The sequence below is a fragment of the Xenopus tropicalis genome, chromosome 2 (genome assembly GCF_000004195.4).
Source record: "Xenopus tropicalis strain Nigerian chromosome 2, UCB_Xtro_10.0, whole genome shotgun sequence".
NCBI lineage: Eukaryota > Metazoa > Chordata > Amphibia > Anura > Pipidae > Xenopus > Xenopus tropicalis.
Genome location: NC_030678.2, coordinates 13,285,117 through 13,306,789, shown reverse-complemented (window position 1 = coordinate 13,306,789; position 21,673 = coordinate 13,285,117). Strand labels below are relative to the sequence as shown.

Here is a 21,673-nt window from a genome sequence, read left to right as displayed (position 1 = left end):
TGTTACTACCCTTAGTATACCCCTCTCATGTACTGGCAGATCAGCGCATGTCCATTCTGCAAAGCAGGGCCGTACTTACCATATAGGCACTCAAGGGCCTGAGTCTAGGGAGGCAGCTTTAGGATGGCGGCCCTCTGGTGCCTACATTTTCCTAAAAAAAAACAAAAAACAAAAGTTCCCCCGCCACCACCGGATGCTTTCTGACTTAATCTGGCGATGGAGGAGGGGGTGAGGCGATACCTGCTTGATCTGACAGAAGTGACGTAAATTGTGGATGTCATTTTGTACTGTGCATGCACTGATGGGGGAGCATCCGGTCCGGCATTGCTGTAAAGGACACGGTTTTTACTTGGTGCCTGTGCATAGTAAAACTTTACAAGCTCGGAGCCAAAACTCCTTTGCAGATGATAGTACCGCTGCCACTTCAGCTTCCAAAAGCTGCAGAGAGCCTCAGTTGCAACAAGGCAACTGAAACTACTCGTCTACAGAGTTGTAACTAAACCTATAGTGAAGCAGTGTGCTGAAACAAGGACAACAGTATAAAATCCAGGGCCCCCCATCAGAAATCACGGGGCCCCTCACAACAAAATTTGCTGTGAAAGGTATTCATAGTTTTTCACAATAATAACAAATGTAGTATATGGACAAATGCATTGCTAGAGGTACTCTACAACAACAACCCTAACGACACCCCAGAAAGAGGTGGGCTGGTTGATGGCTAAAAAGCTAATTGCAGATTTTCTCAATAGCACTCGCTTCATTTAATGAAAAGCTAATTTAATGGTGAACAACCACTTTAATGATCCAGCATTGGTTGTTGGAGGCGGCAGGCTAAAATTGGGCTATTTCCTGTAGCGGGATTGTAGGCGGTGCCAGCAAGGGAGAACAGACATGGAGAAAAGTCATTAGGGTTGATTCACTAAGGTGCGTTAAAACGAGCGCTATTTATAGCATGTGTAAAAATTTTTATCACGTCTTATTTTTCGCGTCTTAACGCACGATTCACTAAAAGGATACTTTTACTACTAGACGTTAATTTAGACGCAATGCTGTTTGCGTTATTTAAGTCGCGAAGACTATTTTCGTGCAGTATTTGACGCAACGCACGCCATATTAGCCATACACACCATTTGTCAGGCGCAGCCACAGGTGGGTGGCTGGCAGGTAGGAGCCTATATGCTGTGTAATAAGGATATAGGCAGAAGGCATATTGAGATGCAAAGACATTACAGGGATTCAGCAAGAAATACAAGTCCATAAACAGGCCAGTGGTCATTGGCAGACGGCAAAACAATACAAGTCCATTTAGCAGGCAGAGGGTCAGGACTGGCAGTAGGCAAGGAGGGTCCGAATAACAGGCGGTGGTCAGGGGCAGGCTGAAGACAGAGAGCAGTCAAATAAACAGGCCGAGGTCAATTACCGGGAGATCCAACAGAAGTCAAGGACAGGAGACGAGGAACGGGTTGGAGCAAACGGAACCAGGCAGGAGTAGGCAGGACACGGGCAGGTACAGGAGCAGGAACCAGGCAGGTATGGACACAGGAACACGGGCAGGTACAGATGCAGGAGTCAGGCAGGTACGGACACAAGATCATGAAAAGGGCTTAATGAACAAGCAACCAGGGGTTGCTTGTGACAGGCTTATAAAGCCTGTTAATTGTCCGATTGCAACCACCTGGGCTAATTAAGGGAGGAGAAGGTGAACATAGACATAGAAACAAAGAAGAGGGGTTAACAGAATGTTCAGGGCTGGATGCCCAAGGTCTCCAGTGGCTCAGTGAGGTAATGCTGAACCTGCCTAACATAGAGTCCAGAGTTCTGGTACAGGCAGGTCCTGACATTACCCCCCCTTGAGGATCGATCTCCGGGCGATCCCAAGATCGGGTTGACATCTTTCAAATGTTTTCTTTACAAAAATGTTCTTAAGGCTTGTATTCCAAAAAAAATGTCCAAAACTTTCAAGTCCACAGAGACCAAAAACAGAAAACCTGAAATAAAAAATACTGGCCCAAAACCACATTGGAAAATTGCATAAAAACAGAGAGAAAAACATAAATTAAACCAAAGGAAAAAACTTCTTAGAAAAAGTGCCAAACAAGGTGGATGCCAGAATAGGTGGTTCATCGGAAACAGCGGCCAGAACAGGAGAGTAACCAAGTCCAGGAACCACAGCAACGGAGACACCAGGGACTGGAGCCAGAACATAGGAGTGACTAAGGTCAGGAGCCAGAGCAAAAAGTTGCCAGAGCTGGAAACCAGAACAGGAGTGTCGCCAGAGTCAGGAGCCAGAATGGATGAAATGCCAGGGTCAGGAGCCACAGCGGAGTCGTCGCCAGGGTCAGGAGCCACAGCTGAGTCGTTGCCAGGGTCAGGGGCCACAGCGGAGTCGTCGCCAGGGTCAGGGGCCACAGCGGAGTTGCCGCCACACAAAACACCCATTACAGGTGGAAGAGAGACGCCCAGGGAAACAACAAGACCACCAAACACTGCAAAAGAACTGGCAGAGTCTGGGACACCAGAACTACCAGATCCAGTTGCAGGGAAGGCAGGTCCGGAAGCAGTTTTGTCCTCAGAGGCAGGAGCAGGCACAACCGCTGGCACCGAGGCAGGAGCAGGCACAACCGCTGGCACCGAGGCAGGAGCAGGCACAACCGCTGGCACCGAGGCAGGAGCAGGCACAACCGCTGGCATAACAGCAGGCACAGAAGCTGAGGGTTGCAGTTCAGGCACAGAAGCTGAGGGTTGCAGTTCAGGCACAGAAGTTGAAGCAGGACAAGGCCGCCGTCTGGGTGCTGGAACTGGACAAGGCCACTGTCTGGGTGCTGGCACAGAGGCTGGAGCAGGAGACTGAAGCGCTGGCACAGAGGCTGGAGCAGGAGACGGCAGAGGTGCCTTGGTTATATTTGAAAAACAAACAAATTGAGGTTCAGGCCTGAGATCTTGAGAGGCTGATACAGCAGGAAAAGAAACAGAAGAAGGTGCATTCTTAGAGACAGACTGGCCTCTAAACCTAGTGGTAAATACCGTAGGTATTTCTTCCTCATCTGAGTCCAAATCTTCCCATTCTTTGTCATCCAAAATATCTTGCCAATTTTCCTCATCAGATAAATCTTCACAAAACTCTTCCTCAGAAAATTCTTTTACCTCGGAAAACTCACTGGAAGAAGTTGAAGCAGGTGTGCAGGTCTTGGGCTGGGGTGAATACCTTGGAACCGGAGGAGTGAGTTGGAAAGTTTTAGGCCGTACAGCAGCAGAAGGATTTGAGGTGGAGGAAAATATATCTGAAACTGCCCACAAATCTCCTGTGAATGTTGCCTTTAAAAATGAAAGAAAAGAACAGGGGTCTTCTAAAAAATGTGCTTCTTCATCAGTACAAGTTTCGGCCCACTCAGCGGCCTCACCGCCCAAAAGGAAAAGAATAATTCATTTGCTCTTCATATTGTCAGGAGCTTCCTTGAAAAATGGAACTGTAGAAAACTTTTTACATAAATCAAGTAGATAATCGAATGAGTCTTTTTCCCCTTCATACCTCTTAATGGATACCTCTTAATGGCCATTCTGCAGAGAGTTGTAGTACAACATTGCTTTGAACCGCAGAGTTGTTACCAGCAGGCTCCTTGTTATGTGGTTTGTTCATTCTGTCAGGGGCAGCCACAGGTGGGTGGCTGGCAGGTACAGCCACAGGTGGGTGGCTGGCAGGTAGGAGCCTATATGCTGTGTAATAAGGATATAACAGGTACTGTTGTATATAGGCAGAAGGCATATTGAGATGCAAAGACATTACAGGGATTCAGCAAGAAATACAAGTCCATAAACAGGCCAGTGGTCAGAGGCAGGCGGAAAAACAATACAAGTCCGTTTAGCAGGCAGAGGGTCAGGACTGGCAGCAGGCAAGGAGGGTCCGAATAACAGGCGGTGGTCAGAGGCAGGCTGAAGACAGAGAGCAGTCAAATAAACAGGCCGAGGTCAATTACCGGGAGATCCAACAGAAGTCAAGGACAGGAGACGAGGAACGGGTTGGAGCAAACGGAACCAGGCAGGAGTAGGCAGGACACGGGCAGGTACAGGAGCAGGAACCAGGCAGGTATGGACACAGGAACACGGGCAGGTACAGATGCAGGAGTCAGGCAGGTACAGACACAAGATCATGAAAAGGGCTTAATGAACAAGCAACCAGGGGTTGCTTGTGACAGGCTTATAAAGCCCGTTAATTGTCCGATTGCAACCACCTGGGCTAATTAAGGGAGGAGAAGGTGAACATAGACATAGAAACAAAGAAGAGGGGTTAACAGAATGTTCAGGGCTGGATGCCCAAGGTCTCCAGTGGCTCAGTGAGGTAATGCTGAACCTGCCTAACATAGAGTCCAGAGTACTGGTACAGGCAGGTCCTGACACCATTACTTTCGGAAAACTACTGTACTGAAAATGCCCATTTCCCTGCAAACTGGCGGCTGCATCACTCTGGGGCCAACACAGACTTGAATAAATCCCACTGGAAAGTCCATATTGTGCTGCCAAAAGCTCATGAACTGTACTTTTCTATAATTACCGCCTGCCCCAAGTAGGTGTTTAGCGCGTCTAAGTGTTTGAGAATCATGCGTTAGAATTAACGCAATGCGTTAAAATTAACGCATACGGTTGCGCGCTATTTAATGCATGTGATATGCGACTTAACGCATGCGATAATACTTTAACAAAACGTGCATTTTTTTAGCGACAATTTTAATGCAAAAAAACATGCGATAATGCTTATCGACCTTTAGTAAATCAACCCTATTGACTATGACTGTAGCGCCAAAAGCATGAGGCCTTAAGTGGCTCAACAAGGAGGAGCTGTGGCTAGTAAACAGCAGGTCCCTGGTTTTACACCAGGGTTTTTGTTCAAATAGAAGTATCCAGCTTCATATAAATAAACAACAGCATTTCCTACAGATCAAATCAACTGTTTTGCCTTTCAGTAAATGCCGAGCTGTTTGGCTGAGAGAGAACTAACGGAGTGTGTTTCCTTTCACAGGCTTATTGTAGAATTCTGTATCTGAAACCAAGGATGCAGATTATTTTGAGAGGACAAAAGGTTAAAACACAGCTGGTCTCTAAAAGCCTTGCACTCATAGAAAAAGATGTCTACAAGCCCCAGTTTTTGGCAGTATCCTTTTCATACAGTTATTGTTTTGTTTGGGGGTAGTTTAAGGGATAGTGACACTTCTCAGGCACCAGAATTGTATTCTTCATGAATATGTGCCTATATATCCTTTGTCTAATTTGACGTTTTATATGTAAAGTGGAAACAGATCGCTTCTCCTTTACCTTTGTGTCAGACTTCACACATGTTATGGTCCTTTGGGGCATAAATGCTTGATGGACAGAAAGAATCTGGCAGCTGTAGTTAAATTGTGTTGTTAACTTATAAAGGGTCAGAGTCCACAGCTTTCTTATCACAGTGTTTCCACTTCTTTCCAAGTCCAGGTATGTGACTTTAGGTAACTCTTAGCAGCATTCCTCCTTCACTGATCCATACCACTTGTTTTTTTAACTCATTCCCCCTTACTTGATTATTTATATGTGGCCCTTGCAGGGCTGATTTAAGGCCTTGGTGAGCCCTGAGCAAAGGTCCAACTGGTGGGGCCCATAATCCTGCTGTGCAGCAACATTTTTAAACCATGGCTACTTTTTGGCCACACCCCTAAATACCACATCCATTTAACCAAAACATAACTGAGACGTGCCAGTAAAACAAATAATCAGCAAAGTAACCGCAGACATGTCATAATTACTACAGAAAGTGGACAATCAGCATAATAACCCCAGCTGTACCAGTATGATCACTGTAGAAATTGCCAATGAGCACTTCAAGAATCTCAGATATGCCAGTAAGATGACTGAAAAATGGGCAATATTATATATATTATATACTGTATATTATATATATTGACTCCGCACATGCCATTAGAATCACTGGAAAATGGTGTATTCCACAGTGGAACTCAAAAGTCAATGTGGCCTGGAATGAGGATGGAAGCAACAGTGGCATAGAGGGTATGTTTAAGAGGCAGAAAGGGAAAGTGTTATTTTACAACAATATATACTTAATATTAATAGTATTCCTCAACTCAAAAAAGAACTACAAAGAATCACAAAACAAAAGGTGTCACTATCACTTCAAATAATTTCAAAACACACTAAGAAAACATTTAGTATGGTCAGTTTCTAAATGTATTTGTTTAAAGAAAACACTGAACTATAAAGAAAGCCATTTTAGGATAAGGCAATATTAATGGGGCACAAGAAAGTTTTAGATTGTGTAACTATTTCTGATATTTTCATTCTCCGTGTTAACTTTTGCCCTTAGAATGGTGGGTCAGTGGATGTCTGGGCTCCACACATTCCCAGGCTGATCACAGATTGGCACATATTTGTTTCTTTTTTTACTTCAAAAATTGTACTTAATACAATCCAATCAGCCTAAAACCATAAAAATCACTTTTGGATATAACTGCCGGAACAAGGAGCATTATGGAGTGATGATTTACCATAACAACAGGCTCATTAAGGCTTACAAAAGAGTTGGCTGCCAATCAAAGGTATGTTTTAATGACAATAATAACAGAAGAAAAAGTCTGGGTTGAGATGCTATACCAAATGGCTTTGAGTTTTGTACCAATCCAAGGACACGCCAAGCCTTTAGCAGGGAAGATCTGTGCCTCTAAAGGAGCCCCCATTGACTCCCCATCTTCTTTTCTGCTGATTCAGTGTTTAGGGACAAGGTTAATAATCATATTAAGGTTAATAAGTCATATTAGGTTTACATTAAAAAGCAGCTTAGATCTATACTGCATAAAAATCATTAATGAACCCTGTAGCATGAGCTCCACTGGCAGATGTAACCTCGCTTTATACTAATGTTTGGATGATTCCTGATGACCCCTTAGCTTAGCCTCTTAGGGCTAAACTCCATGGGAGATTTTGACTGTCAGATTTTCAGCATTGGATTTAAAGGTGGTGCACCCCATGGCTACTCCCACCATCACTCCCTGCAACCCCCGCACAGACCCCTATCCAAGCACCCCCCACCCTCTCCCACTTAGACAACTCTCACTTTCTCCCCACCGCTGCTACAGCAGTTCTTCCTTTCTCCAGAACTGGAAACTGGGCTGGCGGGAAGATTCAAAAGCTGTCAATCTCCTGCCAGTCTCCAGTTCACATGTGGCCAGCAGGTAGCATGCTGGCCCCCAGATCTTTCCCGCCCTAGCCCCGGACCTTTGTGACCTCCTCACAAATCTGAGCCTGCAGATTTTATCTGATCTTGTCATACAACCGCATGCAACACCATGCGACATGAGATTTTGTAGGATTCTACAAAATTTGATCTTCACAGCTGGGCACATCAGATTTTTCTATCAGTCCCGTTATTTTTTGGTCTATGCAACTACATCTGACTTGTAGGATGCATTCTGTCAACCCAGCATTGTCCCACAAAACCTCCCATGGAGTTTATCCCTCAGCAGCAGCCTAGAATACGCTTATCACGTTCACTGCCAATGGCGCTCAAAAGATAATCTAACGTTCCAAGACTGGGAGCATCTGTTGACAGATTTTAAGGCCTGGATCTTTACTGGTATAGGGCTGTCAAACTTCTGGGCTGGTGCAGTAAGTTCCTTGTATAATATCAAGCATTTTTTAGTCATATTCATTTTATGCTGCTTTCAGATTCATTTGAAGTTCAAACCATTTTTTGATGTCATTTTTTCCCTCACTGATTCCCTAGGCTAATAACAAAGGTGTTGGTGTTGTTGGAGTTGTCGAGTGCAACTTTCTAAATCCCACACACAATAAGCAGGATTTTGAACATACAGATGAGTATAGGTAAGTTGTAAGTTTGCTATGAGTAGTGATTTTTTTTGCAATGGTCAGAAATCCAATTGTTCCCAAATCCACTAGCAGAGGGCAGCCAGGTTGGTAAATTAACAGATCAAACTGGGCAGCCCTATCTGCCCGTGTGTATTATCATGTTTGAACATAGCAAAATGATTTAAACAAGTCAGTGGAATGTGTGTGTGCGTTTGTCTGTGCCAAGGTTGTTGGGACAGGTTTTGGGACTTGTAGTTCATGGCTGGAGGGTTGCATTCTTATAACCTTTGCCTTTAGATGTAATTGTATTATTATAAAATACTGAAGGGAGCATCCATCCCTTTCTGTGGGGGGAAGTAATTTGTGGGCAGTTTTTGTTGATCCAGAGGGGCTAGTGCCACGACTGAGTGATGCCCAGTACAAACAGTATTAGATATCAGTCTTGTTTGTCACCTGCATAAATGATTGCTGGTGTTGCAGCATATGAGCAGATTCTCTTTTGGGCAAAGCAATTGATGCTCATGACAAAGTTATAATTTGAATCAATGGCACTCTGCAGCTCCAACCTGGCCCAAGGAAAGTCTCCCATAGGGCTCAATGGCACTCTGCAGCTCCAACCCGGCCCAAGGAAAGTCTCCCATAGGGCTCAATGGCACTCTGCAGCTCCAACCTGGCCCAAGGAAAGTCTCCCATAGGGCTCAATGGCACTCTGCAGCTCCAACCCGGCCCAAGGAAAGTCTCCCATAGGGCTCAATGTCACTCTGCAGCTCCAACCTGGCCCAAGGAAAGTCTCCCATAGGGCTCAATGGCACTCTGCAGCTCCAACCCGGCCCAAGGAAAGTCTCCCATAGGGCTCAATGGCACTCTGCAGCTCCAACCCGGCCCAAGGAAAGTCTCCCATAGGGCTCAATGGCACTCTGCAGCTCCAACCCGGCCCAAGGAAAGTCTCCCATAGGGCTCAATGGCACTCTGCAGCTCCAACCTGGCCCTGTTTCGGATTGCAACAATATTTTTGTATGACCACAACAAAAATGTTTGCGCAATTTACGCACATCAGAAATTATCATGCTTACTACAAACCTTTTCCAATCGTGGTTTTAACAATCTGAAATTCTTGCTTTAATGAATGGGCCCCATAATCTGTTTGAAAAAATGATTTTATAGGCGCACAATGGATGCATTAGGAGCAAAACTAAATGATTACTGGAATACAACGCAAGAAAGAAAAGTAAAGACATCTGACCCTCAAATCCCGCTGGAAGAACAGTAAGTAAAAAAAGGACAAATCACATTTCACTTATGTAATAGTCGGGTATAGATAAACTCTTATGTCTTTCTTTGCCTTTGCTTATGAATTTTTGAATGCTAAAATTCTTGTATGACTGGGTTATACTTGCTCTGTGCGTTTGTATCCTAACAACAGAACCCCAGGAGTACCTTCCCATTCCTCTGAGCAGGATTAGGGGGATTTGCTTCCCTATAAACCCATTTTGTGTTCCTCTCAAAGCATTTGACATCAATTTTGAATTATACCTGCAGGCCTACCAGGTAGAAAGTGGCATAAGAAATGCATTTTCCAGAGGAAACTTACTATCTGCACATTATTTACATAACTAGGCAATGTTGCTAAATTACTGTAACAGCAGCAAATCTCCTTTTAATAACTAAATGCTGTTTCTATAAGGCCTGATGTTTTCCTCAAAGCAATTTGTTTTAGGGCAATGGCAATTAGCAAACTCACCCCCTTTTTAACAAGTTTTTATTTTATATTAATTAAAATAGGGATGAACCTTATGCTGGATTTGGTTCAGGATTCGGCCAATTCCAAGCCTTTTTGGCAGGATTACAATTTGTCTGAATCCAAGAGTCTGGCAGAACCAAATCTGAACCCTTAAAAATTAAGGTCATGTAAGTAAGAAAATCCTCAAATTGTTTTTTTACCCTGCCTTGCACTCATTGACATATGGAAACTAGTATTTACACTAGGTTTGGGATTCAGCCAAATTATTTGTGTAAGATTCAGTGTTCTGCTAAATCAGGAAAAAAATAGATTTGGTGCATCCCTAATTTAATCTCCAATAACAAGGTACAACCTTAGGGGAAAACAATAACCAATAGAGGAAAAAAAGATAGATTCAGGTTTACCAAATACCAAGTAATATAGGAACAGTTACTGTATGTTAAAGAGAACTAAACTCTTAAAACAATAAAGGGTACAAAGGCCTATTTTATATACTGAACTTACTGCACCGACCTTAAGTTTCAGAATCTCTATAACAGTAATGATTGGGGTGGGTGTCGGTGGCACTGCACATGCTCAGTGTGCTCTGGACAGCTGTTAAGAAGGTCTGTTTAGGGGTCATTGCAATTCATCAGGAAATGAGGTTCACATATTAAAGAAGCTGATGCTACAGGGCTAATTATAAAATTCTGATGCAAAATGCAAAAAGCCGCTGCATGTAAATTTAAGAGTCGAAATAAATCTAAGTGTGTGGGCCAGGCAGAGAGAGACAAGCAGTGTGGGAGAAGCAGGAAAGTAAAACGTCGGAGTTGCTATTCTGCCTGTGCAAGTGTAGCAGAGAATGCTTTCAATCTATCCATTTCTGCATTCATCTTACTGGCATGTTTTAAGTTAATGGAGTGCTCATTGGCCATTCCTGCATTTTCTGTAGTAATTATGGTGGCACGTCTGGGGTTAATATGCTGATTTTTCATTTCCTGTAGCAATTATATTGTCATATCTTGGGTTAATATGCAGATTATTCATTTTCCATACTGGCACATCTGGGGTTTAAAAACATTTATTTAGTTGTTATACTGGCTCGTCTGGGGTTAATATGCAGATTATCCATTCTCTGTAGTAATTATACTGGCACGTTGGGGGTAAGTTTTGGTAGAATGGGTGTGGTATTTAGGGGCAAATCCAGAAAGTGGACAGCACAGTGCAGTCCCTCTTTCGTTGAGATAAAATCTGATGGTGTCTGATCTCATTGAAATTCATTGACTGTTGCATGTAGATGCAGAAACAAAACACTCCATCCAAAATTATCTGATCCAACATTACAGCATATGGAGGTCAAATTTTGTAGGATCCTACAGAATCTCATGGTGTTGCGTGCTGTTGCATGAAGGATCAGCTTAAATCTGACCCACAAAATCTGATGAAAATTTTCCATGAAGTTTAGCCCTATCGTGCGTGTGTGGGATGCTGGCACTTGAATGGCCGCTCAATGCTTCAAAAGGCCTTATTTAAATAAATTATATTAGTTATGTGAATAACAGTGTTGTGTATTGTGTGTTAATGTGTGATCACTAGATGGCGCTGTTACATGTTCAAAACTGAGATGTGTCATCCGGTTCTGCTAATAATTGTTTCCCCTAGCATTGCCTGTCTATCCTTTCCTTCCTCCCAACTTGTTGGCAGTTCAGCCATGTTTTGTTCTAAGTAAAGTTGTTCCACTACCAGCTGCTGTGAGCCTCTTTTATAATACTGTGTCCAGAACACAACACTGGCGACGAGGATTGGGATTAATGCATGAAAAAAGATCTAGTCAGTGAGTAAACAGAAACCTTGAGACCTTATTGCTCCATAATGGTGTCGCTGGGCCACATAGAAGAGTTTGATATTGCCAGGCCATCCTCCTGGGATTCCTATGCAGAGAGATTGCATTTCTTTCTAGAAGCAAATAATGTGACAAACCCTATGCAGAGACGTGCAGTGCTGCTGAGTGTCATAGGCTCAAAGACTTATGAGATTGTGCGCTCTCTGGTGTCCCCCACTAAACCCAGTGACTGCTCATTTGAGGAAATAATTAAGCAACTTAAAAATCATTTTGCACCCACCATATCTGAGACTGTTAAGAGGTTCCACTTTAACAGACGCAGCCAGCAGCCAGATGAGAGTATTGCTGCTTACATAGCAGAGCTGCGCAGATTGGCAGAAAGTTGTAATTTTGGCAGCAGCTTGGAATCCTTGCTAAGGGACCGTCTTGTGTGTGGGGTCAGGGATGCAGCACTGCAAAGAAGGCTGCTAGCAAAGCACAACCTAACCTTTGCTTTGGCCCAGGAGGAAGCACTTGCTTATGAGGCTGCATCTGTGCATTCCAAGGAAATACAGGCCTCACCCAGTTCAGTTATTGCACCGGATCTGCATCAAGTGTATAGCAAGCCTGATGTTAAACTGCAGCCTGCATTAGCACAAGTATCAGATCCAGCTAAAGTAATGTGCCATAGTTGTGGGGGAGGTCACCTGCGTGGCAACTGTCGTTTCCAAAATGCTGTGTGTCACAAATGCAAGCGTCGGGGCCACATACAGAGAGTCTGCCGCCAAGCTGATAATCTACAGAGACCCAAGCAAGCCAGGGCAAATCTATCTGGGAATGCAACCCATATAGTGAAAATTCAAAATGACACCACTGAGAAGGAGGCAGATACAAGTATCTATGTCTCTGAAATAATAAATAGTGTTGAAAATCAGCCAATGTGCAAAAAGAAATACACTGATGTAATACTACAAGGATCTAAGTGTAGAATGGAGGTAGATACAGGCAGTGACTATTCGTTAATTTCAGAGGAAACCTTCCATGCATTATGGCCCACTAATTGCCCACCTATTTTACTATGTGACGTTAGACTTGTGGATTACAATAAAAAGCCTGTGGATGTTGTGGGTGCATGTTTTGTTAATGTCCTCTATGAAAAAGACAGAGGAAAACTACGCCTCATCATTACTAAGGGACAAAGAGCAAGTTTATTAGGAGTAGAGTGGTTTGAACCCCTGGGCATTCAGTTAACCGGAGTAAATTATATAACAGCAGACTCTTTGCAAGCAGTCATCAAAGACTTTAGCAGTGTTTTTGAAGAAGGCCTGGGTAAATTTAAGGGCTCACCAATATCATTCCTACTGGATCCCAAAGTTGTCCCAATACGCATGAAGCCACGGCCTGTACCATTTGCTCTCCGTTCAAAAATAGATGACGAAATAGATCGCTTAGTACAACAAGGAGCACTAATTCCAGTAACCAACCCAACTTGGGCCACCCCAATAGTGCCTGTACTGAAGCCAAATGGAGAAGTGAGGATATCTGCTGACTATAAATGCACAATCAACAAGGCATTACAAGAACATCCATATCAAATTCCTGCTGTCAATCAAATTCTCAGCACCTTGGCTAAGGGGAAGTTATTTGCCAAACTTGATTTAGCGCAAGCATACCAGCAGTTGCCGGTGGATGATGCAGCTGCTGATGCACAAACAATTATCACACACAAAGGAGCATTTAAAGCTACTAGATTGCAGTTTGGCGTTTGCATTGCACCAGGCGTATTCCAGAAATTGATGGATGACCTTCTTTCCAGCCTGCCAGGGGTGGTGCCATATTTTGACGATGTCCTCATTGGAGCAGACTCTGTGGAATCATTAACTGAAAGGGTGAGAGCAGTATTAAAGCGATTTTCAGATGCTGGATTAAAACTTAAGAAAGAAAAATGTGTTTTTGGGGTACCAAGTGTTGAGTTCCTTGGATACAAAGTTGATGCATATGGAATACATCCAACTGATACAAAAGTGAAAGCCATTCATAAAGCTCCAATTCCCAAAAATAAACAGGAGCTGCAAGCATTTCTTGGCCTATTAAATTTCTACCATTCCTTCTTGAAAGACAAAGCTACTGTGGCTGAGCCACTGCACAGACTACTGGATAAAAATGCTACCTGGAAGTGGTCAGCCCTGCATGAGCAGGCGTTTAGTGATGCCAAGAGACTTTTATCATCAGACAGTGTGTTAGTACATTATGATTTGAATAAACCTCTTACCCTGACATGTGATGCTTCTCCCTATGGAATAGGAGCGGTTTTAAGTCATACTGTAAGTGGTGGTCGTGAGGCTCCAATTGCATTCTATTCACGGACCATGAGTACCACAGAAAGGAATTATGCTCAGATTGATAAGGAAGCTCTAGCCATTGTGGCAGGTGTAAATGAGTACTTGTATGGCAGAGGTTTTGCTATTATTACTGACCATAAGCCATTGTTGGGACTTTTAAAGAATAATGGGCCTACTGCACAGATAATTTCTCCACGCATGCTAAGATGGTGTTTATTGCTGAATGCTTATGACTATGAGTTGCAGTACCGTCCAGGGAAAGACATAAGTAATGCAGATGCGTTAAGCCGTTTGCCTCTAAACACTCCTGATTTTCAAGTACCGGCCTTGTCCGAGGTCCTCATGCTAGAGTCCTTACCTAGTCCCCCTCTACAGGCATCAGATATTGCTCACATGACAGCTACCGACCCAGTATTGTCTCGAGTGTTGAACTGGGTATGGAGGGGGTGGCCAAAAATAAGTTTAAAAGAAGAGTTCACACCTTTTGAGAAACGCCAGCATGAACTCTCTGCATACAAAGGGTGCCTTTTGTGGGGAAATAGAGTGGTAATTCCCAAAGCTGGGCAAACCCATGTTCTCAAAGCCCTGCATGAGAGTCACCCAGGTATTGTAAATATGAAAGCCCTTGCAAGAAGTTATGTCTGGTGGCCTAAAATGGATGAATGCATTGAAAAATGGGTAAAAAGTTGTGTTCCTTGCCAATCCACCCGCCATGCCCCTGCTAAGGCCGGGGTACATCCATGGGAGGTGACTCGGAGCCCATGGTCTCGGCTACATATAGATTTTGCAGGCCCATTTCAAGGTCAAACATTCTTCCTTGTAGTGGACTCCTTTTCCAAGTGGTTGGAAGTTGTTTCAGTTGCATCTGCAACCACCCATGCAGTCATTCAAGTGTTGCGGAAGTTGTATCAGATAATGGAGCACAGTTTACATCTGCAGACTTTAGAGCATTTATGGAAAGTAATCTTATTCGTCATGTTACGACAGCACCATTCCATCCATCCTCAAATGGGCAAGCTGAGCGATTGGTCCAGACTACAAAGGATGCCTTAAAAAGGATAATTGATGGTGACTGGAATTGCAGCAGCATATAACTCCTTCTACTAGCACTGGCTGCAGCCCTGCAGAACTTTTGATGAACCGACGTCTTAAAACCTGTTTGGACAGACTGCATCCTGACCTGGCTTCGGATTTACAAAATAAACAAGAAGATCAATTCCATAAGAATGCACAGACCTCCACATTGAGGATGTTTGAAGCAGGTAATAGTGTGTATGCCAGAAATTATGCAATGGGTCCAAAATGGATACCAGCAGTCATTGTTGAAGCCACGGGCCCTGTCTCATACAAGGTTAAGATTGCGGATGGCCGTGTTATTCGAAGACATGTTGATCAGCTGCGGAGCAGACTAGGGGACAATGCTTGTCCTAACACTGAGGGTAACCATGGCCATTCTGGATTGCAAAGTGACTTAACTCCTCTAGCTTTTCCAGAGGAAGAGATTCCTGCAGCTGAACAAACAGCAGATGTACCCGAAAACACTGAGGCCAATCTACAAGGAGAGGTTATCAGTGTCCCACTGGAGCGGCCCCGAAGGGCCATTCAAAAGTCCCGCTACCTAGAGGATTATGTTATCTAAGAGGGGAGGGGTGTTGTGTATTGTGTGTTAATGTGTGATCACTAGATGGCGCTGTTACATGTTCAAAACTGAGATGTGTCATGCGGTTCTGCTAATAATTGTTTCCCCTAGCATTGCCTGTCTATCCTTTCCTTCCTCCCAACTTGTTGGCAGTTCAGCCATGTTTTGTTCTAAGTAAAGTTGTTCCACTACCAGCTGCTGTGAGCCTCTTTTATAATACTGTGTCCAGAACACAACAAACAGACTAATGGCACACAGGGTGCCAATACACTTTTACAGGCAGTTATTGCTTGACAAGTGCTGTTTTACATTGTCAGCAAATTTCCATTCAAGTTTATGGGGACTGTTTCAGGCACTTGACACCACATGTTTGGCGTATAAAAAATGCTGCATGAAACTATAGAGTAACTTACTAGACACAATACTTTTGCCTATGTTAATCTTAATTTATTTGCCTAATTGCAGATTGGTTGCTGTTAAGTTATTACAATTAAAAGTGATTAAAATTAAATCCATTTCAGGATAAATTATTTTACTAAAGCTTTTTTGTGTGTCCAGGAATATCCCTGACCAGACATGGGTTCAGTGTGATTCTTGTCTTCAATGGAGGAAAGTGCCGGATGGAGTGAAAATATCAGAAAAACTTGATTGGTTCTGCAGTATGAACATGGACCCACAGTTTAGGTAAGTGCAATGTAATGGTCACACATCATGCTGAGAGAAAGATTTATTTAGGAGACTTTCTGATTATTATAATATATGTGCCCCCACATTTATTTTACCCTATTTAAGTTAGTAGCATATTATTAACTCCATTCCAAAGAAATATATTTTGTAGGAAAAGGGTTGTTCAATGAACCCCTGACTGTCCCATCCTCAGCAAAATAAATGAAGCTCCCTAGCATTATGTTGTGGCTTGCCCTAACATAAAAATAAATAGGGGTTCTTATTATATTGTGATTAAACAATGAGACAATGAGGGCACATGAATGCAGAAATTGGGGTTAGTCTGACTCTGACACAAGCTAAAAGCGAGGGAAGGTCTGGAGAAGAGGGGTAGATTAGAGTATCATCAGCATAAAGATGATACTGAAATCCAAATGAGCTGATTAGCCGGTTAGCATGATAGTAAGACCAGTGGTATAGCTGTGAAAAGTAAAGGGGCCTAAGAACAGCCTTGAGGTACCCAGTTGAAAAAAGGTAAAGAGGCAGTGGAGCCGGTATTGGATCCTCAGAAAAATCAATTCTCGATAGAAAGAGATTTAAGAGCAGGATCCTAAATTCCCAGCGAGGATAGAATATGGAGCAGTGGAGGGAATGATCGATATCGTTAAAAGCTGCAGATAGATCAAGCAGAATAAATAGAAAATAAAACCATAAATATAGTGCAATACATTTAAAGGTATTCTCATTGCTTAACGCAGGTTACTTACAAGAATCCAATAAATTAAAAAAATTCAGATAAAGTCCAGAAGCTCAATGAATTTTGTGTGTCCACCACACTTCCCGAATGCAGGAGTGCTGTGTCTTAATTCCTTACGCTGTCATTGTCGGCATTTGTCATCTTTTTCATTTCCGTTAAACAGAGATTGTTCTGTGCCTGAGGAGCCTGGGGCTAATGATGATGTTGTTACCAGCTGCACATATGAGAAGACCCCTAAGAATAGGTCAGTCATACATGTTTTTTTAAACATATATGGGAGAGTTTATATGCTCTGACTGTATATTGATGAAGTGCTGTGTTTGGCTGCACCATGAACACAAAGATCTGTGCCTTACATAGGTGGGTGATTGGCTTTCAGTGGCAGAAATTTAAACATAGTGGGTTAGGTGCTCACTATACTTGATAAAAGGTATTGACCCAAAACATGTTGTGTTACCACTACCCACAATAAATGATTTGCAGCAAACCTACTGAAGCTTTTTTCCCATTTTTTTGGATTTCTACAGTTGTATTTGGTTGTAGTTACACAAAATTTATTTAGTATTGATATACCATCTCATTAAAATCAATTTTAAAATTGGCTGGCCAGCCTACCATCATTCATAACCACATATAATCACATTAATAACTTACTTTATACCATAAGTGTACTATATAGCAGGAGGTAAAAAATTAAAAATCAAAAAAAGTCCCAACAAAATATAAAAATTGAAAACAAAATGAAATTATAGAGTCACTTTTCAATTAAAAAATCCAAAACAACCACCAAAAATCACTTGTATTGATTGTTGCTCCTGAAGGAGAGGTGTTATATGATTTATGCAGGTTTCCACGGTATTAAACTTAGTGGGATTAATCAGAGAACCAACGTTCTTAACTTGCATAGTTAACTAATAATTCAGGTGAGGTTTGTGCATACCAATGTCACTAATAATGTTCAATTTTACTTGTACGTGCTGCTGTATATCGTGCAAAATTACCACCTCTGTGTCTCCTGCCTTACCCTGCCTGTATGCCATACTCTGCCTGCCCTATGCTGCCTGTGTGTGCCATACTCTGCCTGCCCTATGCTGCCTGTGTGTGCCATACTCTGCCTGCCCTACCCTGCCTGTGTGTGCCATACTCTGCCTGCCCTATGCTGCCTAAGTGTGCCATACTCTGCCTGCCCTACCCTGCCTGTGTGTGCCATACTCTGCCTGCCCTATGCTGCCTGTGTGTGCCATACTCTGCCTGCCCTATGCTGCCTGTGTGTGCCATACTCTGCCTGCCCTATGCTGCCTGTGTGTGCCATACTCTGCCTGCCCTACCCTGCCTGTGTGTGCCATACTCTGCCTGCCCTATGCTGCCTGTGTGCCATACTCTGCCTGCCCTATGCTGCCTGTGTGTGCCATACTCTGCCTGCCCTATGCTGCCTGTGTGTGCCATACTCTGCCTGCCCTATGCTGCCTGTGTGTGCCATACTCTGCCTGCCCTATGCTGCCTGTGTGTGCCATACTCTGCCTGCCCTATGCTGCCTGTGTGTGCCATACTCTGCCTGCCCTATGCTGTCTGTGTGTGCCATACTCTGCCTGTTTCTGTATGTCTTAATATACTATACCCCCAAACAATGTAGGTCTCTATAAAAATATACTGCATAAACAGCTCATATGTAAAACCCTGCTTCTTCTAAATAAACCATTTTCTTAAAACATATACTGGTTTAGTAGTATGTGCCATTGGATAATCCTAAATAGAAAATTGCATTTTAAAGAATTACAGGGGTAGTTAACCTTAAAGTTAACTTTTAGGATATTATAGAATGCCCTATTCCTAGCAACTTTGCAGTTGGTTTTCATTATTTATTTTTTCTTGTTTTTGAATTATTTGCCTTCCTCTTCTGACTCTTTCCAGCTTTCAAATGGGGGTCACTGACCCCAGTAGCCAAAAACTATTGCTCTGTGAGGCTACAAATGTATTGTTACTTTTTACTGTATTATGCTGGCCCTCTACTATTCATACTCTTTTAAACCATTGCCTGGTTGCTAGGGTAAATAAGACCCTAGCAACTAGATAGCTGCTAAAATACCAAACGGAGAGCTGCTGAAAGCTAAAACTGAAAAACCATAAAAAATGAAAACCAAATTGTCTCAGAATATAGAAAGAAAAGGAAAGCTTGCACCTTCCACACCAGTTATACAAATCAGGTAGGAGTCATCAATGTTTGCCTCCTAATGTTAGATTAATTAGAGTTAGGACGAAGGGAAAATGTGCAAATGAAGTATAGACAAATATAAATAAAAGACGGAAGAGGAAACACCACACAGGTGGTCCTGATCAAGACTTCAAATTACTGCACCATTAACCCAGTTATTATCAGGTAGATCAAGTAGTCCATTAAACTGAAATGATAAAACTTAACCTTTATTGCTAATCATTAAAAAAGGAAAAAAAAAAAACAAAATAGAAAGATGTGTGTCATTACTCAAATCCCCATTAAAATTCGCAAAGGTGATTATCAGATATAAAATCTGCTATGAGATATGGTAGGGCCGCTGTGAAAGGTGTAAAAATGATACAATAAGTACCAAAGGCTCTCAGCACTTAAGCGTTCCTGTAAAGACAGCCAGAAATAAACCCCTTTAAGTTTGCAACAAATGTTGCCAGTTCAAGCTCGTAGAAAGAAAGGTATAGCGTTTCTGCCCCTTATCTCATTTCAACACAGAGAAAAACAGAGCCTGTTAGCACATGTATTTGGAGGTGCACATATGCTCAAATTTTAAGCTATAAATTAGCAAATTCATCAGCCCACCACCTCCCCAACATCAATAGCCACCCGGCCTCTTGTTAGTCTAAATAACACCTCTGCAGTTAAAATCGCACATCAATCGTGCGCCCTCACCCTCCCTCCCTCTCAGAAAAACCGTCCCACATCAACACCCGTTCCTCCCCCCAAAGCCCAACGCGCGTTTCTCTCCCAGATTGTGGAGCTTTCTCAAGGACTGACTGTATTTTTACTGTATTATGCTGGCCCTCTACTATTCATACTCTTTTAAACCATTGCCTGGTTGCTAGGGTAAATAAGACCCTAGCAACTAGATAGCTGCTAAAATACCAAACGGAGAGCTGCTGAAAGCTAAAACTGAAAAACCATAAAAAATGAAAACCAAATTGTCTCAGAATATCAATGTCTGCATCATATTAAAAGTTATTTTAAAGGTGAACTACCCCTTTAAGAGCTGCCCCCTGGGATCATAAGATTCACAGTGCACACAAACAAGCCAAGGCACACATACATGCTAGGCCCCATCAGCCAATGAATGGGCAGAGTTCTGTCTTTTACTCCCACACTACTTCCTGTTACAGTTAGAGCTGCATCACTTCCTGTCAGCTGATCTCTGAGGGAGCACACAGCCCATCACTAAATGGCGGCTCGAGGGAAAGGATGTAAAAGGGCAATATTTACTGATATATATATTCCAGTTTGGTGAGATTCTTTAATAGGTCACTTAACAGTGAGAACCGCAGTGAGCACCAACCATTTGGTCTCTTGCTGTGCTACCACTATTGATGTGGGTATGGTCTTAAAAGTTCTTGTGATAACATGGGTGTGGCTTAAAAGCTGGGAGTGGTCAACACTGACTATCCTTATAGTCCCATTATCATGTAGGTCTAAAAATACCAGCCCTCAGTACCACAGAAGTTGGACGGCACTGCCATAGAGAGTCATTATTGGGCTGCTGGGGGGCTGTTTGGGCCTCTGTGTAGTTGAATCTCAGTCTGGGCCTGATTTCTTTGTATAAATAAATGACATAATGCTTGCCAAAAGCTGGCTATACATATACAGATAAAATTGTTCAAAACTTTGTGTTTGAGTATCTGTGCATGTAGGTTGTCCCACTAAGGGTAATGGCACACAGGAGAAAACATCAAGCGACTTCAGAAAACAAAGCACTGCATATGTTTTCCCACCGGCAATAAAGTGAATCGCACTATAGAGAGATTTGTCGCCTGCAGTATCCCAGATTGAACCATGGGCAACAAAACTCCCCATGTTCCATCACCCTAATGGCGACTAATATCCATGACTATGGATATCAGTTGGTCTGGACAGGATTGGAAATTTTACCTGCCAGTGCACCATCAGCCAACACGCAGTGCATTAGCAGATGAGGACATGGAGAGGCTCCTTTTCTCCTCCACTGGCTGATCGTAGGAGATCAGCCTGTGTACAGATGACTAAAGTTAAACGTGAACTAAATTGCTTCTGAAGATGTCCCTAGCTGCCCCCCGCCTTCTTTTCTGCTGATAAACTGAACATGCTGCTTTCACTTACCTGATCTTAGGGACTGATTTACAGTATATATTCCATATACAATTCATTTTACAAAGCCGAATATTAATTATGTTTTGAATTACACAACAGCAGAGAAACCAGTGCAATCTGTATAAGAATTTAGAGAAATAAGCCCTGTAAATCATCCCTGTAGCATTAGGTGAGGTGATAAGCTTACTTGCTGTAAATGTTTTGATGATTTCTGCCAATCCCTAAAGCTTAGTTTCTCAACAGCAGCCCAGTGCATACTGAGCATGTGCAGTGCCACTGACACTCAAAAGATGGTCTAACATTGTACATGTCATACACTGTTTGCACACTACTGCACACAACTTAAAAGGCTGAAATCCATTACTGTTATACAGCAACTGAACCTCTGGGCTGGTACAGTAAGTACAGTGTACCAACTGTCTGACCCTCTGGGGTTGATTTTATTGGAACAGTACCATACATAGAATATATAGAAAATGAATGTTCAGTATACACGGTAAACTGTAATGGTGCAAATATAGGGCCCATGTAGAATCAAGCCACTTAGTGACCCTG

General features: G+C 42.8%; 1 pseudogene; it reads left to right on the top strand.

The window, feature by feature from the left end:
- The window catches only part of LOC108645749, a 91,722-nt pseudogene that overhangs the window by 24,753 nt on the left and 45,296 nt on the right, over positions 1 to 21,673 (top strand).